The sequence below is a fragment of the Heterocephalus glaber genome, unplaced genomic scaffold (genome assembly GCF_053883595.1).
Source record: "Heterocephalus glaber isolate CG9 unplaced genomic scaffold, H.glaber_assembly_v1.0 deba00001504, whole genome shotgun sequence".
Taxonomy (NCBI): Eukaryota; Metazoa; Chordata; class Mammalia; order Rodentia; family Bathyergidae; genus Heterocephalus; species Heterocephalus glaber.
Genome location: NW_028258324.1, coordinates 66,020,972 through 66,047,235, shown reverse-complemented (window position 1 = coordinate 66,047,235; position 26,264 = coordinate 66,020,972). Strand labels below are relative to the sequence as shown.

Below are 26,264 nucleotides of genomic sequence, written 5' to 3'. Positions count from 1 at the left end.
TTTTATCAGTTCCATAAATAGTTGAATAGGTTTCTCTGCCTTCTGTGTTTTAGGTTTGATAAATAATACTTAGGTGCACTATCAACATGTTATTTATCTTTTCTCTGCCTTTGCCTGTTTCTTTAATAAATTTTTTTGGTTACTTGATCTATCATCGACTGAGATAGGTGAATTAAATTTCCCTATTCCTATGGTGGATTGTTTAACTTTTGTCAGTTTACATTATGAATGTTGATACTTCATTGTCTGATATACAAAAATTATATGTGATGAATCTAGTTTTCATTATAAAGTTTATCTTGCTTCATGCTTTATTTGCTGAGTATTGCAACCTTTTTAAAAAAATTTTCTTGATAGGTCTTTACCTATTTTTGTACTTCAAACTTTCTGAACCTCTTTATTTTGAATGTGTGCTTGCATACTAGGTATAATTAAAATTTACTTTAAAATTCAACCTAGGCATCTTTTTCTTTCAATTAGTAAGATTAATCTATTTATGTATGTTCCTATGATAGAGTCTTCTGCCATCTTCATTTTTAAAATAATCATTTAAAAATATATTAACATGTTGTCTACATTTACTTTGCTTTCCATTGATGGGTTTGTAGGCTCCTTCTTGTTCTACTAGTAATTGTAATTTAACACAGTAGCCTGAGTTCTATCTTTTCTGAATATTACCTATTTACTTCCTAATAGAAACCTATTTACATGAACAAATAACACTTTCCTTATCTTTATTTCCTACTTTATCCTCATGGTTTTTAAATTGTCAGCCAGCATGGTAGTACACACCTGTAATCCAAGCACTCTGGGAGGTTGAAGCAGGAGGAGCAGATGATCAAGCCTAGCTCGGTCAATTTGGTGATTTAATGAAACCCTGTCTCAAAACATTAAAAAACACAAGAAACAGCTAGGGATGTAGCTCTTTGAAAAGGTCTTAAATTCAATCTCCAGCACTATAAAAAAATTGCTTGTAATGGTCATTATTAGTCACTTTAATAGTTATTTACTTGAACAATATTTTTACTTGATGTGCTATCTCAAATAGTGTGCACTGAACCTTACTTTGAAGGATGAGGAATCTTCACATTTCTATGATGCCCAAGTTCTTCCCTCCTTTGCCTCTTTTCTTTCATTAGTTTTACCACACAAATTTCATCTTCTTATGGAATATTTTATTTAATTTCCCACAAAGCATCCAATTATTACCACTAGGCACTGATGTAATTCCAGTTCTTCTAATTACCCTGTGTGGCTTCATCCAAATGTGCATTCCTTAGGGGCCAGGGATTTAGCTCAGTGGTTCCACTGCCTGCCTCGCAAGCTCAAGGACTGGAGTTCTATCCCTGGTACCAATAAATAAATAAATAAATAAATAAATAAATAAATAAAAGTATCTTCAAAAAACAAAACCAAACCAATGTGCATCGCATGGTTTTAGCAAGGAGGGCTCTTGGGGAGATGGTGTGCTGCTAATCGTCAAAGGGCTCTCCCTGGGGTGGAAACGTGTTGCAATGATGGGTAGGTGATTTCGGATTAGCTCAGGGATTTTTAGCAAACCACTGTATTAGAGTCCTGGGCTCCAGTTCCCACTTTATAGCCAGCTAGTCTGTTTCCTCATCTGTTAGAAAGTGACATGGTGATTCCACCTAGACTCTAAGGACATAACGTGAAGGCACTCTGTAAAATGCCTGGTGGCTATCGGGGATTAACAAGTTCCGATTTCTCTCCCAGATTAAAGCTCTTGTTAATAGGGAGCTAAGCAGGTTGATTTGATTGCTATCTTTACTTCCAGCTGAATTGCCCCTTCTCAGGCATGAGGTCACCATCCTAAGGTCAGAGGTGAGGCAGCAGCAGGTTGGGGAGTAGGAGGCCAGGGAAAATCAGCTGTGGAATAATGAGAGACACTGAGAACAGTCTGGGCAAAGCCTGAGCAAGTTCCCCTGTTAGAAGAAGACACAGTGGCTTCACAGGGGCACTGCCGGCTGCAGGTGTTAATCCTGTCATGGTTTGCCAAGCCCCTGTACCTACCCAGAGCCAGCTGACCTTCAACACTCACAGAAAAGCAGGGCTCACTGGCTTATTTTATAGATGAGAAAGGGGAGTGTAATAGGTATTCCGGGATTCAGGCATCATCAGTTCCTGGGTATTAAAGTTGGGTCTCAAATTTATTGTTTGACTCCCTGTCTAGTGCTCTTTTTATGGATAGATCTCTCTTTCTCTCTCTCTCTTTCTCTCTCTCTCTCTCTCTCTCTCTCCTCTCTCCCTTCCTCTCTCTTCTCACAAGTCTACTTTTCCCTTCTCTCTCTCTTTTCTTTTGTCTCTATTCCTTGTCTGTTTATTTGTTATTCCTTTTATTTTATTTTTAATCTTGGTCCTCTCTTCTCTTTTCCTTTCTCTCTGTACCTCTGGGTGAAGGTAATTCTTTTGTTAGATAAACTTGGCCTTCTGACTGTCAGAACTTAGAGAACATGTGCCAACATAGCCCATGTACTGACACTTACAAAACAGTTGTTTTGCTTTCCGCACTTTGCCTTTGGCTTAATGCGAAGGGAAGGGTGATGGCAAGAGACAACTGAAGGCTGTGGATCATTTATTTAGGAGATGAAGGGAGATTCTTTAGATTAGAGCATTTACCACAAAGAAAACCAGGAAAGAGTGAAAGGTCTGATTTACCCTCCCGGGTAAGTAGTTGCTGTACATACCTTCTGTTACCATCCTTATCTGGTTGGAATCCCTAATTCTTATTTCTAGTATGATTGGATTCATTCCCAGGTTTTAATTAAAAACTAATTTCCATACTTCTATTGTGTCTATAACCTTCCAGAAGAGTAGAGGAAGGAAGGGAAGAATAGGCTTCTAGGTCAACTAACCATAAAGTTGAAACTATGACTAATATTAGCCACATTATTTTCTTGATGTATGGATTTGGATAAATCACTTTTTGTGAGTCCCAGTTTCCAATTTGTAAAATATTAATAATAAAATACTTGGCAGGACTAACTGATATGGTCATAGTAGTTTTAAATGCCAGATGTGACACTGCCTTGCAAATTGTAAAGCCCTATGGTAAAAATATGTTTTTATTTTGACAGTTCTAAAGCATCCACATTTACTTTTCTCCCACTAATTTATATGCCCACAAGAGATCGCAGTGGGTGGGGATCTTCCCCAAAGAATTAAAAGAATCATACCACAGTGATATATGTGCACCCATGTTCATAGCAGCACAGTTTGTGATAGCTAAAACTTGGAAACAGCCCAAATGCCCATCAACTGGAGACTGGATAAAGAAAATGTGGTTTTTTAATAAAATGGAGTACTACTCAGCCATAAAAAATGAGAAATTAGAGACATTTATAGCTAAGTGGATGCACATTGAGGCAATACTCTTAAGTGAAATAAATAGGACACTCATGTATAAATACCGAATAGTTTCTCTGATGTGAGAAACTGAAAGTGTAAATAAGGACTAAAATGTATAATAGGTAATGTGAAATAGGAAGAAAAGGGGCAAAGGGGAAGGAAGTGGGAGGTCTAGGGGAAAGGATAGAAGGGAATGGGATTAATATGAGAAAATGGAAAAATAGGAACAAAATTTTTGTAAATAGGGAGGAATGGAGGGGTTGAAGGGAGGGCAGGGGAAGGGGAAAAAATAAGAACCAAGAGAGATTATGTAAAGGTGCAAATTTCCAATGATGAATGTCATTATATTGTATACCTAAAATGTACCAATGATTAGAATGAATAATCAATAATGCACAATAGGAAGAAAAGGTCCAAAGGGGTAGGGGTAGTGGGAGGGGCAGGGGAAAGGAAAGAAGGGAAAGGAAAAATGCTGAGAAATGGAAAACATGGAAATGAAGTCTTTGTAAATAGGGAAGGGTGGAGGGGGTGAAGGGAGGGCTAGGAATGGGGAAAAAATAAGAACCAAGATGCATCATGTAAAGGTACAATTCCCAATGAGAAATGTAATTGTGTTGTATACCTACAATGTACCAATAAAAGAATTTAACAACAACAACAAAAAGAGATCGCAGTGGGAAAAATGAGAAGTGGAATGGTCAAATGACTTGTCCACCCAAGGAAACAAAAGTGGTAGGAACTGAAACACGTGATCCCTCTGATTTCAAATCCTTCCCCCTGTCAGGGACCTAATTCTTACCTGTTCCTAAATGCATTGTAATTTTCGAGGGTAAATGGTTACTCTTTCTTTACCTCTGTTGTCATCTGGACTGTAACAAAGAAGAGGAATGAGAAGAGCAGTTCAAAAGCCAGGCTGATGGAGACCTGTCTCCAGGAGACCTTGACTTAATGCATGCCTCGGTCCTCCCGTTTGAAAGGGGTGGGGAGTAGGATCTATCTCTTGGGTCCATACTAAGGATGCAATTAAATAATACATGTAAAATGCTTAGAACGATTTCTTGTACATAGTAAGCATTTATTTGGAGTGTAGCAAGTGAATATACTAGAAAGACACTGGGGTCCCGGGCCACCTTCCTGATATGTCTCCATGTCCCTTTTCCTGGCTGAAACTCTTCTTGCTGAATTTATAAAATCTCAAAGGCTCTTTTCCCCACAGAGAAACTCTGTACTTTGTGTGGCACTCTATCGCTGTAGAAATTTTCTAAAAGCCATTCATCTTACAGAACTAAAGGATTTTACCTAATCAATTCCTCCTGTGAAAAATATCTCTAAAGAGGTTTTCTGCTGGAAAATGTTGTTGGTGTCACATTGATACGGCAACAAAAGCTTAGGGAAGTCAGGCCAAGATATGTCTTCTTGCGAAAATAGGCTTTGCACATATATCTCTCTGTGTTGTTTACTTTCGCATTTTGCAAAGTAGTAGGGATACACCATGCTGCAGAAGTGAGGCCCTGGAGACCGATTCCTGCAGCCTTCACCCATCCTCTTTATGGAAATGCTGGTGAAGGCTACAATCATCATCTGCCTGCCCCCTGTTGACTTAGAGTCAGAATGTGGAAGAGGAGAAGGAAGGCACACTGGGCATTATTCCATCATCTCAGCCTTGCTCCTGTAGAGCTGGAGGCCAGAGAGCTGCTCCATGCTCCCTGAGTTTTAATTTGGCATCTCTTTTTCACGGGAGGGCTTCAAAGGGCCTCTGCTCTAGGTAAACTATACTCCTGGCCCAGGCTGATTCTGCTGGCTTCGCGTCTGTCAGTGCGTTCTAATCACTGTTATAAGTGTGGTTCTGTGGAACACCTTGTAAAATATTTTCCTATTGCTCCAGCAACATCTCCTGTCTAGACAATCTAATTATGAGCACAGAGCAAATAGCTGAAGTGGATCCCGCCCCCAAGGGTTGCACAATGCTAGGACTGGGGCTGGAAAGGCAGAGGAGGGAGATGTGAGTGGTGCTGGCTGCTTTTTGTTGCCCTGACCAGAAATTTGAGTGCTTGAAAAGAGTCTGGATAATGTTTAATTAAGAAAAAATGATGTGGTGGAAGTTGGCATTTTGTTGTTTTCCTAAACTTCGAGGATTAAAGATACCAATACATTTCCTTTTAATCACATCTTTTTCTTGGCCTCAGAGGTGGCCTGTGGTCTTTTCTTAAAAGAGAAGCCACTGGCCAGGGATTCATCTCAGTGGTTGTACCACCTGCCCTGCAAGTGCAAGGACCCAAGTTTGATCCCCGATACCAAAGAAACAAACAAACGAACAAAAAGAGAAGCCACTGATTAATAATCATCTCTACCAGAAGCATTTGGAAAATTACAACTGGCTTCCCAAATGTATGTGCTTTCCAAATGGTGTTTGATGACCTTCAGTGAGTTCTTTCGGAGTCTGGCTCTACGGCAGGCATTGTGCACGAGAGAGTGACAAGACTTGGAGTCTACTACCAACGTGATTACGGTGTTTCAGGGAGACAGAGGCACGCACATACTCTGGCCTATATAGGATGAATAGAACTTGGAAGGAAAATAGGGAAGAACAGAACAGCCCCGGAATAACTAGACACATGGCTGAGTAACGTGATCCCTCCAACTCTATGGCTGGGAGCCAGCTGTGGGAGGAATATGAGGTGGAAGTTTCTGAATGGTCTTAAAGGATAGTATGAGACAACTTTGGGTGTTAGTCTTATTAGGATATTGAAGGTTTTGGTGGAGGAGTGGGAGAAAATTGACACTTTGCTTCAGGAAGATAAGTGCAGTAACAATATAAGAGTTGATTTGGAGAAAACAGAAATTGGAGAAAGCGAGAAAGATTTAAACTGAAGTAGTGAGTGTGAAAAGGAGGGCATGGGTGTGAGAAGACTTGGCAGAAGTAGACTCTCTGGCAGGGGTGAGTGGATTAGGTTTTGCTGGTGTCAGAGGGGGAGGGAGGAGGACCAGGCTATGGGCCTACATTGGAGGATATATTTCATGTTAATTATTTGGGATGCCTGAGAGGCTCTGGGGAAAAAGTGAGTGTTAAGATAAACAATTCACCTGACATTTCATGAGTGCTTGCATGTCCCAGGTGCCCTGCCGGGCACAGTGATATCCCTATGATAAAAGAATCAGAGTTTCTACCCTAATAGAGCTCACAATGGAGGGGACAAGCAGACCATAATCAACCGATCACACTGAGAAATATGACATTATGGCAGTGGTCAGGATGTTTGAAAGAGAGGGTATGTGAATTATCTATTGCTGTGTTACCTGAATACTTATTTGTGTGAAAGAACAAATACATTATCCCTCTGTTCTGGGGTCAGGAATATGTGACACTTGGCAGGGTCCTCCCTCAAAACTACCATCAAGGCATCCATGGAGCTATGGCTTCTGAAGGCTCAACTTGGACGATCACTTTCCTACTCACTCACTCACTCACATGGTTGTCCGAGCCAGGTGCTGGCTGGCAGTCATCAGAGATAAAAGTATCTTGCCAGATGGGCCTTTCCATATGGCAACTGAAAACATGGCTACTGGCTTTCTCAGAGGAAGCCAGGTGAAAGAGGGGGACAAAGAAAAGACAGGTTGGGCAAGATAGAAGCCAGGCTCTGGGTAACCTAATCCTGGAAGGGACATTTCATCACCTCTGCCGTATTCTGTTTTCTAGAGGCAAGTTGCTAAATCCAGTGCACACTCTATCATACTAAGGCAGGAAGACTGGCAATTGGGCATTGACAGAGGCCATCTTTGAGGATGCCAGAGCTTTTATTACAGGAGTTTGCACTAAATTTGAGGAAGGAAGACTTGATTTATCTAAGGAGGAATCTAAGGAGGAAGAAATGACATCTAAGGAGGGAATCTTGGTACTAGGATCAGAAGGAAAAGTAGGAGGTGAAGGAGAGCGTGTTCCAGGGAAAGAGAAGAAAATATAACAAAAAAGAGGTTAGCTTCAACCTCTGGGAAATGTCAATAGGCAACTGTATCTTGGGCCTGCTGATTACAAAGAGTTTGATGGTCATCGAAGAGGAAGTAAGTTTTGTATTTAGGTGTTGATAAGCTATGGCCATGTCAATAGAGCTAGAATAATTCTGCTTAATGTATTGCTTACACTGACTTTCTTTCACCAGAGTGGAGAGGTTCATGGTTAAAACCAGTTTCAAAGCCCTGGTTGCAAACTGTAAAACCCTCTCTGGAACTGCTGGGAAATGGTTCTGATTCAGTGTTTAAAATGAATAAAATTGCCCACTTATCTCTTAGGGTAATTACTTATTGTGTAATACGATAATGTCTATAAATCACTGTGGATTTCTTTGGAGAAAGGCATTATATAAACAGAAGGCTTTATTAGAGATGATAAAGTGATTTGAAAGATTAACTTCAGAAATATATCTTGATTCTGAGGTGCTTTAATCGCAAAGAAATCTGTAAAGTTTGCATGTGTTCTTAGGAAGTGTTTCAGTTTTAGAAATAGAGACAGTGGGGTATCGGGAGGTGTTTGGAATGGACATAGGTATAGAGGGGAAGGTAGTTATTGGGAAGTGCTGTCTTTTTAGCTCATTCAGTCTGATAAACTGTCTCTGCCCCTTTTAATCCTAACTAACTGAGGGCAGCTACCTGAAAATGTACCTGTTGTTTGAAAATGAGAGAAAAATCTAATTTCTTGTCCCAATTTTCCTTCCAGTTTGTCTTTTTACTTCCTCTCAGAGAGCTTCAATTTACTCCCCTGTAACATGAAAATGTAAAATTGGGTGATTGTAAAATCTCTTGTGTCAATAATTAATTAACATTTTTAGAAATTTTGTACTAGTTTTGTTTTTTTGAAATGAGAAAGATAACTCCTCATCAGTGGCCAAGGAGTACAGTGGCCAATGACAGTATTTTTTTTTGGAAATAAATGTTTAATATTCATAATGGAATTTGAGGATTTGTATATTTTGTTTGCAGCCCCAAGGAAAAATGGAATAGAAGAGAAAATAGGCCAGAGCTTGTGTTTGATCTACATTTCTAGGTTCAATTGACTTTCTTTCTCTTTCTTTTCTGTTTTTCTCCTACTCTTCTTAGTCCAAATCTCTAGAGCCACTCATACAGTTAGTATTTCTTTTTAATATATTTCCTATTTTCAGTTTTCATTAAAAATTCTCAGCAAGTATAAGATAGATTACATTTTTCTTCACTGAGGTGTGTGTGATGACTAGAATTATTCATCCAATGGAGTGTTTACGTTCTCAGTAAAGATCAAGTGTTTAAATTCAAATCAAGGAAATCTCCTTGAGAAGGAAGTGGAGGAGGAGAATGTTTAACACAGATCCAGGTTATTGCCTTTCTTAAGGAGTAACTTCCTGATTTCTCATCCCTTCCTTTCCAAAATACTCTCAGAAATAATATAAAGTGATACAAGATTTTTCTTCTTCAAATTAATTACTAATTATGGAAGTATTTCTTAAGTCCATAGGAATCAGGATAAGAAGGTCTAGAAGCAACAAAAATCAAAGAAAAATCATAGACAGTGCTGAAATTAAACAATAGGCAGACAAACAGAAAGGTAAGAGAATAGCAAGATGTGCCTCTAAAAATGATAAAAATTTAAAGATAGTTCTTCAAAATTTGTAATCTATGAATCTAGAATGAAGCTCTTTTAATTTTAGCATTCATGAAAATGTTCTGCCTTGTGATGTAGCAGCATTTACACTTGGATTTGTACATGAGTAGAGAGGTTGGCCATAATTTCCACAGGGCTATGGTCACAAACACTTAATGTGACTGTCAGTGTAATCGAGCAGTGGAGTAAAGTAAGTCCCCTCTTTGGGAAAGTGGCAACAAGCTAAAGAGGCATGACATGCCTAGAACATCCTCTTTCCACTTAGGTAACAAGCAACCACTGTTACCCTCTCTGTAGAGAGTTTTTAGGAATGAATAAAAAAGACTCAGTCTTCATTTTCTAACTTTTTCATTCCATATTGGGAATTCTGAAAATTCTCTTTGCAGCTTTTAATTTGCCACCAGAGTAGGAGAAGTGCCTGCTAAATACTAATGTCATGGTGTTCTTTCCCCCAGTAACATTTTCCTATTTTCCCTTCTGACAGGATTTCTAAGTTACTGGGGAAGCCATTTACCCAAATGAAATAGGAAATATCTCTCTTAGCCCATCCTAAAGGTAAATCTGTCCATTTGACTAAGTTCTGTCTAATGAAAAGTGAGCAGAAGAAATGGGAGGGTGTTCTGGAAAGACTTGTCAAAAGGAACAAAGTTCTTTGTCCCTTCCCATTTCCTCCTCCTTCCACCTATAATGTGGACGTCATGATCCACCCTTGTGTACGCAAGGATCACACCTCCAGTTTGCACGGTGGGTACAGGAAGATGCTGGCTTCCTAAGGATTGTGTGGACCTGCCTTTCCACTCTTCTGCCCTCTTTTAGTCTTCTTCTACCAAGAGAAGGGATGTGCAGTTGGTCATTAGCTTAGGTTGATCTGTTATATTCAGCCAAACCTAATCCCAATTAACAGATCCACAGAAAAGGAGAAGGGACTCTGCCAACTGCTGAAGGTTGGGGAGGGTGGGCAGTTTCATATGGTAAAAGTTCAGATTGTTTAAGATTCCACAGACCACGGGTCCAATCTCAGATTTGTCATTGACTGGCTTTGCTGTATAACTTCTATGAAGATGTGTCCTTATATATGAAAAGAGATTAATAATGTCTGTCTCATGGAGTTGGGAGAATTAAATGAGAGGAGTGAAGAGTGCTAGGCTGGTGAATGCCATAGGTGCTCCTTAGGCATCAGCTTCCTTTTGCTGTTTATCCAGCTTGCTTTGCTTTTTGTTGGAAGATGGCAGTTACTCTACATGTATCATTTAAAGTACTGCATAAGACAGGTGTGGTGTCACAGGCTTGTAATCCCAGCACTCGGTTGAGGCAGGAGGATTGCTGAGTTCGACGCCAGCCTGGGCTACACAGTGAGTTCAGGGCCAGCCTGAACCACAAAGGGAGACCCTGCCTCAAAAAACCAAAAATATAAAAACATAAAAACATAATAAAAAATAACGTATTGCATGAAAGTCACTGAGTCCCAGAGTAGGACATTCATTTCTACAATTCTGTGCTATGAATTCAGCAGGAAAGGAATATTCACCATTTAGCCAACTCAAGACCTTATACTCAGTGACAAACTAAGCAAGAACTAGAGCCAGTATTGTGGCAGGAATAGGACCTTGGTGGGATTTCCTGGAACACTAACCCTCAGGGTGGGAAGTAAAAGATTTGTTTCTGCAAACAGCAAGCACATGCATGTAAAAATGCCCATAAGGACAAGTGGTATCCCCAACTTGGACCAAGGAGCAGCTGTGCAAAAGACAGAGGAGTCTACATGAGTACATAAAGAAGTGATCTTACATATCATACATGCCCACCTAAAACACTTGTGGTTGTTTTGTATCTTTTGAGGACCAGAGGAAACTAGTCCTGGCACAAAACAGAACTTAAAAGTAAAAATATTAGGCAAATGATATTTTAAAAAATTATTTGTAATTAAAATACTATTTCAACTCTTTCAATATAGTTACTAACACTACTCATTTTCTTGTGTTTATTTTCTCATTCATAGTCAGCTGGATTTTGCTGAACTTAATCCCAGGAACAAAGTTTAGTTGTGATAGTTTTAATGTAATTATTCACGAATGAAAACCAATGGCTAGTCAGCTCTGTTGGGAGAAAAGATGGAGCATATCCTGGCCCTGTCCTGCAATAGCCTGAGATCTAATGAGAAACCAGGAGACTAAATTATAGATAACTGATTGTCATGTAAGGCATAGCGTGATGAACTCTAAAAAATCTGGAAGCAAAATATTATGGGAACATATAACAGGCAATCTATTTTTAGGGGTGGCAATTTTTTGCCAAGGAGAAAACAGACTGATGAATTTTGATAGAGAGGAATAGGGTAACTCATAGACTGGGGGGAAGTAGACAAAGAGAGGTAGAAATAGGAAGGTGTGGAGAGTTGCTTAGGAAACCACGACTAGTCTCCTGGGCAACGGAAAGATAGGGAGACTGGACAGACCGAGAAGATGTTCTTGGGCAGCACTAAGTGGCAGGATAGGCCAATTATCCTTATTGGGATAGGTCAATGGGAATTTAAAAAGATTTTAAAGCCTGGAAGCTTCATGCATCATCGTGTTCCTACAACCAGTAGTAGAGCATGGGTATGTGACAGACACATTGCTCTGGGCTCAGTTAATGCTGAGTAAATGATAAGAACAAGGAGCAGTGTGAGGGATGGGATTGTACTGCTGCCTAAGTGTACTCAGGTCTTTGAGTCAGTCCTGGGCTGAGGTATTGAATGCATTATCCTGGTGTGGAATGGAGAGGTTATATGTAAAATTCTGAATATCACCCTCTTGCAGAAACACGAACTAATGCTATCAGAATCCAATGAAGAAAAGTTATTTGAGACTTGTTTGAATGGAAATAAAATCTGAAAACCAGACTACCTTGGGGTTTATGGACCTACCATCCTCAGCAAAGATCAAGTTATATCACATGCTGCCATCAGCAGGGCAACAGGCTAAGGTTTTGTCATGTATGTTCTGACTTTGCCTCTGGGGATCGGGGCCAAGAATGCCCTGGACTTGATCTTGGGTGTGGTGCTGTCCACTCACTCATATTGCCAAGGGAGGAGCGCTGACAAGGATGGGTGGATGGTAGGGGATTGTGGAGCTATTTCTTGGCAAATCTCTTTGGGGAGGCGTTCCCCAAATGCCACAATCCTGTTATTTTTTAGTAATGGACTGAACCCGGGTGCCTGATTGGACAGGGCCACTCCTACTTTCTTCCACATAAATATTTGGTTGCCAAGAGGTTATATTTAAATGAGAAATATCTCCTTACGAGGTTGTTGCCTAGGAATTCCTGAAGAGGGCAGGATCCCATCCCTGCTGGAGAATGCCTGAGCACTACCCCCAAATTTACGCTGTACTAACCGTGTACTTAGTGCAAGGGCACCTACTCTGAGGTTCTGTGAGACTCTGTTTCTCTGAGTAAAAAGAAAGTCCATCAGTGTTAGAGATACAGCATTTCTTCGGGGTATTGCAGCTGGTCTTTAGAGACATACTGGCAGGATTCTGAAACACAACTGGCATCGAAGTCAGGGATCTGGCATCAGAGAGAGAAAGTGGTTCTCTGAAAAACAGCTGTTTTATCTAAATCCCAAAGTCTAGAAAGCTAGGGAATTTGAATATGTAAGACAAAGGGTCCTCCACTCGTAGTCATTGTTTAAATGTTGATTTTTCAAGCCTCACAAATTTAGTTTTCTTATTCATTTTATGGGAAGAACCCTCTTATTTCACATATTTTCCTACACTGAATACAACTACTGAGAATAAGCAATTAAATCTTAAGCTTGTTTTTGAATCATCCATCTCTAAAAAAACTCCAATCAACATCTTCAATGTTTTTTTAAATAAAAGAACATAAAACAAAACAAGATTTTTAAAATTTATGGGGAAAGGAGACTTGGGCAAAAGTCAAAATCTAAATAAAAAGACTATTACTCTAACTTTCAGGGTTTTAAGTTTAATATTTTTGTCCTATCAGAATCAGTCTACACACACATTCTCCATAACATTCTGAGGTCTCAGGGTCACAGGGTATGGCTCTCACTCCCCACAATTTTGCGCAATGTCTCTAAATAATCAGCCAGGTATTATGTTGTTTTTGTTTCTAACTGTAGACCCCTGCTTATGAGGATTGTAATAGTATTTACTGACACAGATCCTCTTAGAAAGAAAAGACCTTACCCACATACACCAGCTGAAATAACAGTGAAAAGAGGGAAGCTCCCCAGGTAGGGATGAGCCATGGGCCTGTGTAGGGTACATCTCCATGACAACCCATCCTAAGGCATGGCATGGGGGCTGAAGCATACTTGGAAGAGCATCAAAATTCAAGACTTGTTACTTCTTATGTATGGTAGGAAAAATACTGTTAATTACAATGAGTTTTGATTCCTCCCAGGTGCTATTATTATTATTATTATTATTATTCAATAAATGAGAATGAGTGATAAGAGATATAAGCTTTTAGAGCTAAAAGGGATTTTCAAGTGGCTGGATCAATCTCCTTCCTCTATAGTCTTCCAAGACTGAGTTAAGAGTCCTAATGGCAAAGCTGAGAGTAGAGCTTACTACTAGGTATAGAGCTAAGGAGGCTTTTAATTGACTTAAACCTACAGATTTTAGGAATTGTTGGTTTTCCTTTTCTTATGTCATCAGAAAGCAGAGAAAAATTTTTAAATACTTAGAAATGTTTAAGGAATGGGGCATTGGTTGGGTAGATGGTAAATGGGGAATTAGAGGTTCAAATTTTCATAAATGAGCTCCCTGACACTGGATACCTTTTCTCCTCCCTGAACCTTTTTTTCTCCTCTAACATCCATAAAGCAGTGAAAACACAGTTTAGCTATGATCTTCCAGGCATCACTTAGGACTAAAACTCTGGATTTGCTTTCTGAGTACTCTTTAAAAATAATAATAACTGATAATATAAAGATGATGGAGAAATAAAATCCAGGCAATTTTATAGACATTATACCTTATGGAAAAGGACAAACCTAAACAATGACAGGAGCTTTGAACTTGACCCCATCTCAGTATTTAACCCCACGTGCTTTCATACATTTTTCTTCCTGAGGGAGAGGTTTTCAAAAAAGGTTTCCCCATCATTGCTTCTTAGAATTTGCAAACAGTTATCCCTTGTCTAAAACCCATGTAGTTACCCTGGGCAGTCGATGGGTGATAGCAGTAGTGCTCAGCAGCAGCCATGGAAAGTGCAAAGTGTGGGCTGGAGCCCTCCTGGGTTCGTGTAGCATCAACTCGGCAGGCCCCTTCCAGTTGGTCCCCGCAGCAAGCCAGTGACATGGCTGGGATGGCAGGAGCTGGCACTGGGAGTCAAGGACATGGCTTGTCATTAGTCATTTGAACAGGATGGTAAATAATTGCAGTAGTCACTCCAATTTATTAAAAGCCATGGTGGCCCACATGCTGTATTAGGCTCTTTAGATATGACACTGTGATTTCAAACATTGTCACTGTTGGGGTCTTATTATCTTCATGTTTAAGATGTGGAAACAGAAGCAGGCAGCGTAATAAATATAGTAGTGGTCCCAATGCCAGTCAGATTAACCTGGGATAAACACAGGTCCGAATGACAGCAAAGTCATACTTTTCTTAATATGAGGCTACTTAAAGCAAACAAACAAATAAACAAAACATAAAGCGAGCAACAGAAATCTCATCAGTAGGTGAATAACCCCTTGGGGGTGAAAGCATCAAGCAGTATTTTGGCTAGAGATGGAAAAATCATCCCAGCTCTGAGTACTTTAGGGTAAGACAATCTGCAAGGTTCTTGTGCGCTCATTATTTGATTGGAAAACACACACACACACACACACACACACACACACACACTCCTATAGTGAGGGCAGTATGATGATTAATTTTAAACTTTTTTAATAAAGAAACTGAGGCCCACTCAAATGTGATGTTGCCTTACCAAATTCTTTATAATTAATGATAGAGTTGGGGTTTTTTTGATGCCTGGTCTGGGTGGGACATTTCCCACTGACTACAGTGCCTTCTTGAAGAGAGAGGTTGTTTTTTCTCCATGAGAAATCATCTAAAATATGTTGGCTCAAATACAGAGGAACATTATTTATTCCCAGTGCCCAGAGTTGGGATATTCCCCCTACCCATGAGTCTCATCTTTTAGTAGTAGCTGCCTCCTGCCTGTATTTAGGACGATGCCTGTTTAACCTGCCACTGTTTACAAATCCTGCATATAGTAGCTATCTACCTTCCGCTTGCCCACATGCACATAAATAAACTATGAAAGTGTTGTTCCTCTTCTGGGAGACCTCAGATGGTTCCAGTATTCAGAAAAAGCCAGATAAATGTGCTCTAGGAGAAAATAGAAAAGAAAGCAATCTACATATCCTGGATGTTATGGATGCTTGCGGTTCACGTTATTTGGTTGTGTTTTTTTGATAGAATGTATATAAAGGTTTATTTTCTAACACTAATATTTACATCAGAGGAACTTCCAGAACTAAATGGGACCTTGGAAATTATCTAAGACCCAGGGAGAGAAAGTAATTTAGGGGAAATTCAACTTATTTACAGAGGAGTGAACAATTAAGGTGTCCAGATTCCTTAGGAAAAACATGGGCTTGAAAACCAAAGCAATGTGGATTTGAATCCTAACTTTCATTCATTGACAATATGACCACAAGTTGACAATAGGACATCTGGTTGACACTCTATATCTCTGAGGCATTTGTAAAAATAAAGATCATAATAACCACTTCACAGGGCAGCTGGTCAGTTTAATCGAGCAATCATATTTAAAAGCTCAGTAGGGTGCTCTGTACTTTACCCTTTCTATGCACTCTGTTGTCCTAACATTTCTCACTTGGTTTGGATTCTAATGAGATCATTTGTTTTATAGTTTACAGCACAGATGACTCACATGATACAGGAGTACCACTCAGTCCTGGATGGGAAAGATACAAAGCAATCAATCCCTTTACAATTTATTCACGTCATAGGTTAACCATGTGATAGCATGATTTTCCCATATGTAGTAAAGCATCTATTATTGTATTTGGGATCTGCTTTAACTTGCACTCCTGAACCTGTATAATTAAGTGTTATATTATAGTGGGCTTCACAGCATTGGGTAATGAAAAGAATTCTGGCCTTATAATCAGCGGAAATTTGTGCCAACTCTACCAGGCTGGAGCTGTGTGATTCTATATGGGTCTCCCTTTGAGTCCACAGTATGAAAGTTTAGATAAACTGAAAGGATCCAGTCACTTTTCAGATGTGATTTTTCTGTTGTGATTCCTTTTAATTATGTCTATGCAACTTTTCTCATGGGATGATGGTATCATCTGTACATTCCAAATCAGCTCAACAGTAGATTAAACTCATTTCCCAACTATAGACTTCTTCTGATAAATTATTTTCTTCTTTTAATTTGCTGCAAAGCTTCAATATTAATTAGGATCAGTAAGTCCACTAGCCAGCTCTAGAAAGACCAGACCTTCACTAAAAAGTACCCCACGTGACAGGAAGGTGGTGCTAGAGACTTGGGGTCTGGAATGGAATAGCCATAAAATCAGTAAATTGGAGACCACCCAAAACAGGCATCTTCTCTTTAGTAACCTTGAAGATGATTACCCAGCCTTTGTTGAAAGGCTTCTCATAAAATAGAATTCACTACTTCTGGCTTTGCCTGTCTGACTTGAGGAGACCCTGGTTGGAAAGGTCTTTCTTATGCTGAGGAGGAGTCAGCTCCTCTTGAAGCGATAGCTAACAGAATGAGGAATAAATGCATTAATTCAATAACTATTCAGTTCTTGTATATCAAACACTCCAGAGCTTAGATAATATCTTTCTTTTCAAGAGCTTGCAGCATTACTGGAGAACTAGAACAGTGTGTTTGTTCCACTGTGACATGACCAGTGTTGCCACATATAATAAACTCAGAGTTCTCTGGGGACACTGAGGAGTGTACCTCACTCAGATGAAGGGGCATAAACTATACCCCAAAAGGTCTGAAAATCAAAAGTCTTTACGTCCCTCTTAATTTCTATCCTCCTCTGGCTATCTGTACTTGGAGGATGTGATAGGAAATGTGGTTTTGGAAGTCATAGAAAGACTCAGGGGACTTAAATTCTAAACACAATTTTGGTACCTTTATCCCAGTGAAACATCAGACAAGCCAATTTGTTTCTCATAGAGGACACAAATAGCATCCTGTTGTTTAGTCCTTGGCCTTTGTTTTTTAATTTTTTTTATTTTTGGAACCTGGGATCGAACTCCTTGGCCTTTTTAAATAAATAGCAGATGTGCTCATTTGATGACCTGGCCCGGTATTTCCTTTTTTATTTCTCTTCTTCCCTAGTTAGCCTAGAGTAGAAAAAATCAGTAGTTTCTCCTTCCTGAGGCTGGGCCTTATCAAATCCTCTTCCACACCACGGGCCTGTATGGAGTCCCCCTCAGACTGCTGTCCTGAGTGCTTGCAACAGTCATTAAATGAAAATCACTCTTAGCAAAACCTTCAGAAATTTTTTTAACGTGCCCAGGCACATTGGAAGTTCCCCCCGGGATCTTTCCATTGACCAGCACAAAAAGGATGACTAAGGCAGTGTCTGCCCACTCCTATGTGGAAATCATGTTCAATTTGTCTGGAGGCCAGAGGGAAAAAGGTATGTTGAAAATGGCCTGGTGACAGCCTCTTTTGTACCCGTAGGGCCTTGATACTTCAAATCCTTTAATTTTGAAAATCTTTCATTCCATTTTTTTTTTTTACTGATCCATGGGGACATTTTTAGAAAAGGAGCTAATGGTCCCGACCCAGGAATCTGAGGAGCCTGTTAAAATATGATAGATATTCCTCCTACCAGATACAGTCTGACAATTTTCTTGTAGTTAACATGAGATAAAAATATTGGGATAGTCACTTGAGAGAAATCCCTTAATGATGGGATATGAAATCCAGTCTTTAGGTCCAGTTACAGAAGATGTCATTTTCCTTAAATTGTCAAAATATGCAATTGTCATTTGTTTAAACTGTCTGAATAACTTTCAGTGTCAGAGCCGCTTTGGGGGAGAGGTTTTATACTACACAACACTTAAATAAGAACATAGATGCAAAAGACAGTAACTTCACTGATTTTTTTTTAAATTACTCTCACATGTGTGGTAGGGAAGCCTAGGTACCAGTAGTAGCACTAACAATTCTCTGAGACCATGGTATTAGGGTGTGCTACTCAGCGTTTCATTACTGTGATGAAATACTTGCTACAATTAACTCAGAAGAGGAAGACTTATTTTGGCTCATTATTTTAGAGGTTTAGTCTATGGTGCTTGGTCCCATTGCACCAAGGCTCGTCGCTAGGCTGCATATCATGCTGGGGAGTGTGAGGTGGTGTAAACCATCATAGTGGCCTAGAAGAGAGAGAGAGAGAGAGAGAGAGAGAAGAGAGAGAGAGAGAGAGAGAGAAAACAAACTGGGACCCAACAACCCCTTCAACTAGGCTCCACCTCTGAAATGTTCTACCACCTTCCAATAGTGCCACAGAGTAGAGACCAGGCTTTGACACATGGGCCTTTGGGATCCACTGAAAATCCAATCTGGACAAAGCATAGGTTTTCTAATGTATTTTTAGTAAACTTTGCCCACTAATTTAAATTTTTGCTAAAGAATATGCAGGACTTGTCATTCTCTTTTCCCTAGACTAAAGGAAATGAGAAATGTTCATCTTGGCCATAAGGATTTCCCACCAATTTAACAATATTTAGAGGGCGAGAGATAAAACTTATCACACTCAGAAGCACATGAATTGTTAAACCCGAACTGAAGTTGAAAAAAGAGCAGTAAGTTTTCTCAACTGTCTTGGAAATTTAATGAATTTTGATGAATGCCCAAAAGTGAAATCATTATTGTCTGTAACAATTTTTACTCACAAAACCCAGTAACTTATCACATGAAAAAACACATTGCTCTTTTTTTTAATTGAGGTGGAAGCACTACATGTACTATTGCCTTTTGATTGCTCCAGGGATGAGAAAGGGAAATGTATCACATATAGGGAGGTCTAGGGCCTTTTTCCTTTCGACTGTACTCCTCCAAATCAATCTTCCACTTGACAACTTGGCTTATACACTAAGTAGCATGCATAAAAGTAGTATCAGCTCAAGTTTGAGTAAAATAAGCATGTATTGATCATGACTATGTAGGTGTTGTTCTAGGGGTTGTAATGGTATAGAGCTAAGTAACACAGTGTCTCCTATAAAGAGTTTCTGTTCAAATAGCAGGAATAATTCAAGCATATGAACAGCTATGGTCGAAGGTGTAGTGAGATTATGCACTGCAGAGGAGTTGACACTGAAAAGAAAATTCTTTCCATTATGGCTGCCTTTGAGTAAAATAGAGGAAATAGTATACATTGTAACCTTTGTGGGGCACAATACCAGATGAGAGCTGGGATGTGAAGAAAGGAATGAAGGGAAAGGCTATTCTATGTGGAACATGTATCAAGAATAAAGCCAAATGGTCAGAAAGAGTAGAGCTGCTCGGAGAACTGTGAGCACATATGGTGTTGCTCAAATGTGTTGAATGCAAGGTGGATGGTAAAGCTAGAGATGAGGACAGGAGAAAGAAGGAGCTGTCGAAAGCCAGTATAAAATGTCTGTTCTTGGCAGCATTTTTTACATGCCCTCTATAGGTCAAATACTATGTACACCACTGAGAATTCAAAGGACAATAGACTATCTCATCTCTCAGAGTCTTTTAGTGTGGGAGAGAGGTAAATAAAATTCTTTCAATACAGTTATAATGAAGAATCTTTTCCATGAAACTAGGGGATCATGAAAAACTCAAAGGAAGTAAATATTAAGCATTGGTTAGGGGATTTTAGGGGGAGAAAATGAGAAATGCTGCTCCACAAAGATCTTTGAAACAGTTCATGTGATTGATGACACAAAGGGCATGAGGAGCTACAATTTGAGTGGGGGGATAGAGCAAGGAGGAAAGGAGAGAGTTAGAAAGCAGGAGCAGTGAGTAAGTCTGAGGAGGTGAGAGCAGAAACCACTGAGACAACTGGAAGGGTGAGGGGAAGACCCCCTGAAGAAGGTGGACTGACAGATCTTGACTGCTGCTAGATGGATGCTGGGAGTGTGTGGGTTAGGAGTGGGAAGTGCAGAAATGACACTACACAAGGACAAGTGGTACAATGGCTAGGATCTGAATCCTGGGGAGCAAGGAGAATGTTTTTATAGGAATCTATCAGTCAGTAGAAGCTGGTTCAAGAGAAACATGCAGAATTCCATGTGGGTGACTGTTAGAAATCAAAATAAGCAATATTCCATCATATTGGGCCATGAGCAAAATTTCTTTTTCGGTAGTATCATACTTTCTCTCTTTTCTCTCTTGGGAAATTTAAAGTCATAAGACAGATGACCAAATATTGCCTCAAGGGTACTTTATAGTACTGACGTCTAAGTGATTTTAATTTAGGGAAAGCTTAGTAGATCGTGTGCATTAACCATCAAATGTAAAGATCAGCCATTGTTAACAAGTCATGGTCTCTTCCTTCACTTGGCTTTTGGCTGTTACAGACAACTTTGGGATGATTTATGATGGCAGATTTGGCACCATGCTTGGAACTATACATGTCCCCTTAAGCAAGCTGCTTCCTCAGGAAGAGACCAAGAGAGGCAGGGCTTTCTTAAGACACCTAATTTTCATTTCTTCTTCTTTTCCTTTAGTTAGTTGGTAAAATTAGTGATTACTGGACCGCATATATATTTTTAATGACTCCACATGCTTTAGGGATGAATCATAGTAGCCTCCTCTCCTTGGCTCCTTATTACTTCATTTCTAACTCCATTTCTGTCTCCACTGTAATTGCAGAGCTGGGTGAGACACTGTTCGAGGAGGAATTAGCTGAACTGTGGTGGTTTGGCAACAGAAGGACAGGGAGGAAGTAACGTGGAATGGGAGATCTGTGTAAATGTGTAGCATGTGGCTTTCTGCCCAAGCAAGACAGCTTCCCCTACCATTTCCAGCTCTTCTAGGGCTTTGAAAGCATCGAGTGTGAGAAGCAGGTAAGTTCATACACTGCACTTACTCCAAACATGACTATCAGCCTACAACAGGCACTTTAAATACATACATGCACACACAACGGTTTGTCCTCTGAAGTCCCAGGGGAATTTCAAAGCCACATCCATATTAAAAAAAAAAAACCAGTCAATTCAAAATGAGGAGAGGAATTGATTTGGATGGTCTGATAGTTTGGTGGAAAAACAAAAATGCAGACAGTAGAATGACGTTAACAATGAAAAGAGATGCACTGCTATTAGAAGAAAGCTGGGGTGTTGGGGGTCTTTTCATAAGTGATTTGAACCTTCCCAAATCAAAAAGTATCTCTTAGTAGGATTTTGTAGGGAGCACATGTTTGGCTAGTGCAGAATATAGACTAAATGAGCATTTATGGTCTTCAAGTGCTGAAAGCTCATTAATTCATTAGAGAGATCCATGGTTGGGAAAATATGCATTGTCAATTTCAAAACAACAGCAACATATCGAGGAGCCACGTCAATGGCATGGACCGCATAGCACTGATACACAAGTTAGAAGATATTTTACAGCTTCACTAGTCTAATTCTACCCTTTGTGTTGGAATCACCATTATTTACCTGGCAAATGGGAAAGCCAGTGTTTGCTTCAGCATGCTTAGAAATGGGGAACTCGCTACCTTCCCTGGCAGCCTGTTCAATTTTTAATAATTCATCAAAACTTCTATTTTTCTAAGTCTTCTGCATCCATATTTATTGTGTTTCTTTAGCCTCAAAGAAGTCTAACTTCTTGCATACATAAGAAGAAATCGCCTTGGTTGAGCAGAAAGCCAGATTTGTGAACATTGCATCATGTCCTTCCTCAAGTGTTATGTCTCTAGAGTGATTGATTGTCTTCATAGTGGAGATCTTGTCATATCAATGACCTCTACTTCCATATTCCTTCCTCCTACTCTAGTTACTTAATTTAGGCACAGTGACTTTTCTTTGGATTGTGTACTGTCCTTGCAGAGTTAAAATGGTACTGTGCATGACACTGAAGCTGGGAAGCAGTGAACATCTAAGTAGTGTGTTACCGGACTCAACAGCTGGAGTCTTCCCAAGATGAGCATTCGGGTAGTGGTTTCAGGTGTCATGGAAGGAGAGAGAGCAGCAGGAGTCGAGGGGTTCAGAGGAATCCGTGCTTTCACAGCCCTGGATGTTCTAGCCCAAGGCTGGCGCTGCTTGTTGGTTCAGGAACATGGATTCCTTTACAGATGCAACAGATTGCTCATGCAGGTCCTTAATGGGGTAGATGATGCTGTGATCAATGCCTATTTCCATCCCATCTCATCGTAGTCTGAGAGCTCCATAAATGCATTCTGAAGAAGATGAGTTCCTAGGACTTGGGAAGCCTAAATGATCATTCCTCCAAGTTTCAGAATCTACCACAGCTTCAGTTTCTTCCATCTGAAAAGAATCTTCTATCTTTCTGTGTATCAGGTATTGGGCTAGCCTTATGTAATGTCTCCTAGGTTCACAGGACTGTAAACTGAGTGCAGTTGTCGTTGATAGTCATGTTCTGAAACTAGAAGCCAGGTGTGTTTGTGCTCCTTTTCTCGTTCATCATTCTCTTTCAAAAATCCAAAGGTGGACTAGAAGTGTTATGCTTTTTCCATCCCAAGCACCTATGGTCAGTGCTCTTAAGAAGACTGTACATTGTATCAAATAGCAAGATGCCAGAACCTGTCAGGATGTAGTTGTGGTTAGGGATGTTCTAGGCTGGAGGTCAGCAAAGTTTTTCTCTAAAGGCCTAGGTAGTAAGTATATATTAGACTTTATGGACTATATAGTATCTGTTGCAGTTTTTCAACCCTGTTGTTGCAGAGCAAAAACAACTGTAATCTGTCTGATACTGAATGGATGCGTCCATGTTCCCATAAAGCTTTATTTACAATAATAGCCCGTGGGCTAGATTTGGCCAGTATGCCCTAGTCTGCCAATCTCTGCTTCACTGAGTGGAAAGCTAGCAAATTGGAGGGCAATATTTGCAGAAAGGCCTTGTTTGGTCCTGCTCAGTATTGTAGTCATGATTCAGTTGGAAGTAGACACCGCAAACAAAAAATATCTATAGATTTTAGGAAATCAAGAACATTCTCTAATATGTCTTATGACACAATTAGGATGCAAAAAGAAGTGTGTATGGCCAAGCAGTGAAGAGTCTTGCCTTTGGAGTTAGGTAGGCCTATATTCAAATAGTAGCCCTTAACTTTCTGTTAAGGCTATTTCTTACTAACTTGTATAAATTATTAAACTTCTCTGAACCATAATTTTTTCTGTATAAAATGGATGTGCTTTTACCTTTCTCAAGGATTATTGCAAAGATTTTATTAGATGATGTATTTAAAATATTTTGAACAATGTCTGACAATGCCCTCAATGAATAGTAGGGAAAAACTTCAGACTTATGAGCAAAAATACAGGAACTTTGCTTTTGTGTGATAAATCAGTTTAGGGTAGAAATTACATAAACTTATTCATCACACTGAAGCAGAATGTCCTGATTTCTACAGTTTTTGTTTAGTATTTCATTGCCAAACTGTAGATTATGACTTGGATGGAACAGTACCTGAGGTGATTCCCTCTGATGAGATGTTTATGGGAAGTTATAAAGAAGAAAGGTGAGAGGTGTATTTCAGGACATAAGCAGTTGTCTATCATGTGTAAGGCGCCAGGTTCAATCCCCAGCACCACAGAAAGAGAAAGTTATAAAGGAGAAAATATGAAGGAAAAAGTAACCTGGACAAAGCCTTTCAGATAGGCAGAAAAATTAAAGGAAGATATTGCTATGTAAGGAGTTGGGATCCTCTGGTATATCATAGCTGGAAGACCATAGCTGGAAGTGGTTTGTAGCCACTTCCAATTATCTGTTTGGTTGGCTGGAATTTCTGTTGTAGAGGATGACAGAGACTAGTTATACCATTAGACCTTCTCTTCCCTTACTCACAGATTTCACCGTCAACATATATCCCATAGCAGCACCTGCTGTTTATAGACCAATCACCAAACTAGGCTGGAAGAAATTTCAGATGTTGAGCTAGGTCTTACTTAGCATTGAGTCCCTTTTGTATAGGAGAAACTTTTTAAAATGGAGTGAGTAAGCCATGAATAAGAAGAGACTACAGTAAATTTATTCAACACATTTCTTAAGAATTGAAGAATTTTTATGTACCTCTTACTTCTTCCATCTTCCCACCCACCCATGCTAAGGCATAGAAACACACAAATAAAGCCTTTCTCCATATGCATCCCTAGGGCCAAAAGAAACTTGGTCAATGACCTACAAGAACCCTTACAGACTGAGTTAAAATGAACTGGTTGTCAGAGTGGAAACAACACAAGACCTGCAGACTGGTGTGAAGTACCAACCCTATCTCATTGCTAATTTTCTTACTTCAGGCAAATTAGTTAACCTCTTTGAATCTCAGCTTTGTCTTATGAGGATGATGCTATCTACACCACAGGGTAGTGAGAAGGACTAATGGACATAATATGTGTGGTAGACAATACTTACTGCTCACCCAACAACTGCTTACTTCCTTTCTCCATCCCAAGGAAAAACACTTCTATTAATCTATCTTTTCTTCTCCAAAAGCTCCATGTTTCAGAAAATGTGGTCTCCAGCCCCAGGAAATTAGTAATGGCAAACTTCTCCCTTTCCAGTTAATGCAGTAGGTGTGAGTGTCTGACCCAGTGGAGGCCCAATATCTGACATGTAATAAGTAAGACTTACGGTGAACGAGATGTTGTTTTAAGACCTTTGCCTCCACTAACTCAGTCAACATATTCTGATGTAGACTTTATTATTAAATTCACTTTTCAAGTAAGGAAACTGATGAACAGAGAGGTGAAATACTCCAAGGAAGCACAGCTGCTAATTGGTAGAGCTGGGTTTCAACTTGGGAATCTAGCCCTGAAGTCTGTGCTTCTAACCACTGAGAAATATGGCTTCTCATTAAGTGAAATTTTCCTTGATAACTTAAAGGAAAAGTTTTCTTCACTGATGTTTTAAAAAGGGGGAAGATATTCTATATGATTAGGTCTTTATGTGAAACCTGGTACAGCTTTAGCTGTCCTGTTACCAAGATCATAAGCACGTGGTGAAATGTAGAGGTCAGCAAAGCCAAAAGGTGGTCAGAAATTGACTTTTTAAAATGTTATTTACCGGATGAGTCAATCAAATCTTGAGCTGTATTCTTGGCGGAGTTGTGTTTATGTATATGGGGGGAGGGAGAGGGAGAGGAAGAGGGAGGGAGAGAGATATCTGGGGCATTATTGTTATTCTGATGGTTGTGACATATAATTTATGAACACAAAATAAAAAAGTAACTTGTATTTTTCGTCTTTCTGAATTTATAATATAAATTAAATCTTGACAGTAAGTCTGTTTTACAAAGATTGAATGCTAATTGATCAAATCATTTTGTCCTCAATGACTACCTTTTTGATTCAACTGCTTAAGACCTACTAGCTTCATATTTCTCTTTCCCAACCCTGAGTCCAAACCATCACTCAGGAGAGACCAGTAAAGGTGCTCACAAGAAGGTTTTAAGTGGTTGCAGACAGGCTGAAAGAGTTCTCTAACCCAGGGCACTATTAACAAGCATCACATCCTTTTCTGAAAAAAATGAGACAGGAACATTGGTATTTTAGGTATCAACTCATGGATGAGGCAGTGGTAATTTGGATGATGGGTCATCCAGGCGATCCTGAAGTCATTTCTTGTAGGTGTTTCTTCTTTCAGCAACCAGGCAGACTCTGGTTTCTGCTTCTTCTATACACTCTTCAGACACCTGTATCTGCCTGGACATGCAGGTAAAAAGGCAGAGAGGGCAGGGGAGAGGGCCTTGAACACATGGCTACGTGCTGCATTGTGTTTAGTTTTACTCCTCCTTCATCTATCTTCCTCCTCTCTCTGTTCTTTCTCTGTGATTGTCTCTTTTGTTAGTTCTTTTTCTTCCCTTGTTCTCTCTCTCTCTCTCCCTCCCTCCCTCCTTCTTTCCTTCCCTCCCTCTCTAGCCCTCTTTGTCTTCTTCCCCTCTTCCTTTCTTTATGTAGCTGCTTTAATAAAACAATATTTTCTGGATTTTCTACAAAGTTGCCTGGGGGCACCTTGTGGAATACCTTTCCCATCTCCCTGTTTTGATTACTCCAAATAAGCATACACGGCTGGCTCCTTTTCTTTTTGAGTAAAA

The 26,264-nt window shown here is 39.7% G+C and overlaps 1 protein-coding gene across 4 annotated transcripts in view; it reads left to right on the top strand.

The window, feature by feature from the left end:
- Positions 1-26,264, top strand: part of Tprg1 (tumor protein p63 regulated 1) — a 146,745-nt gene that overhangs the window by 80,163 nt on the left and 40,318 nt on the right. The window lies entirely within an intron of this gene.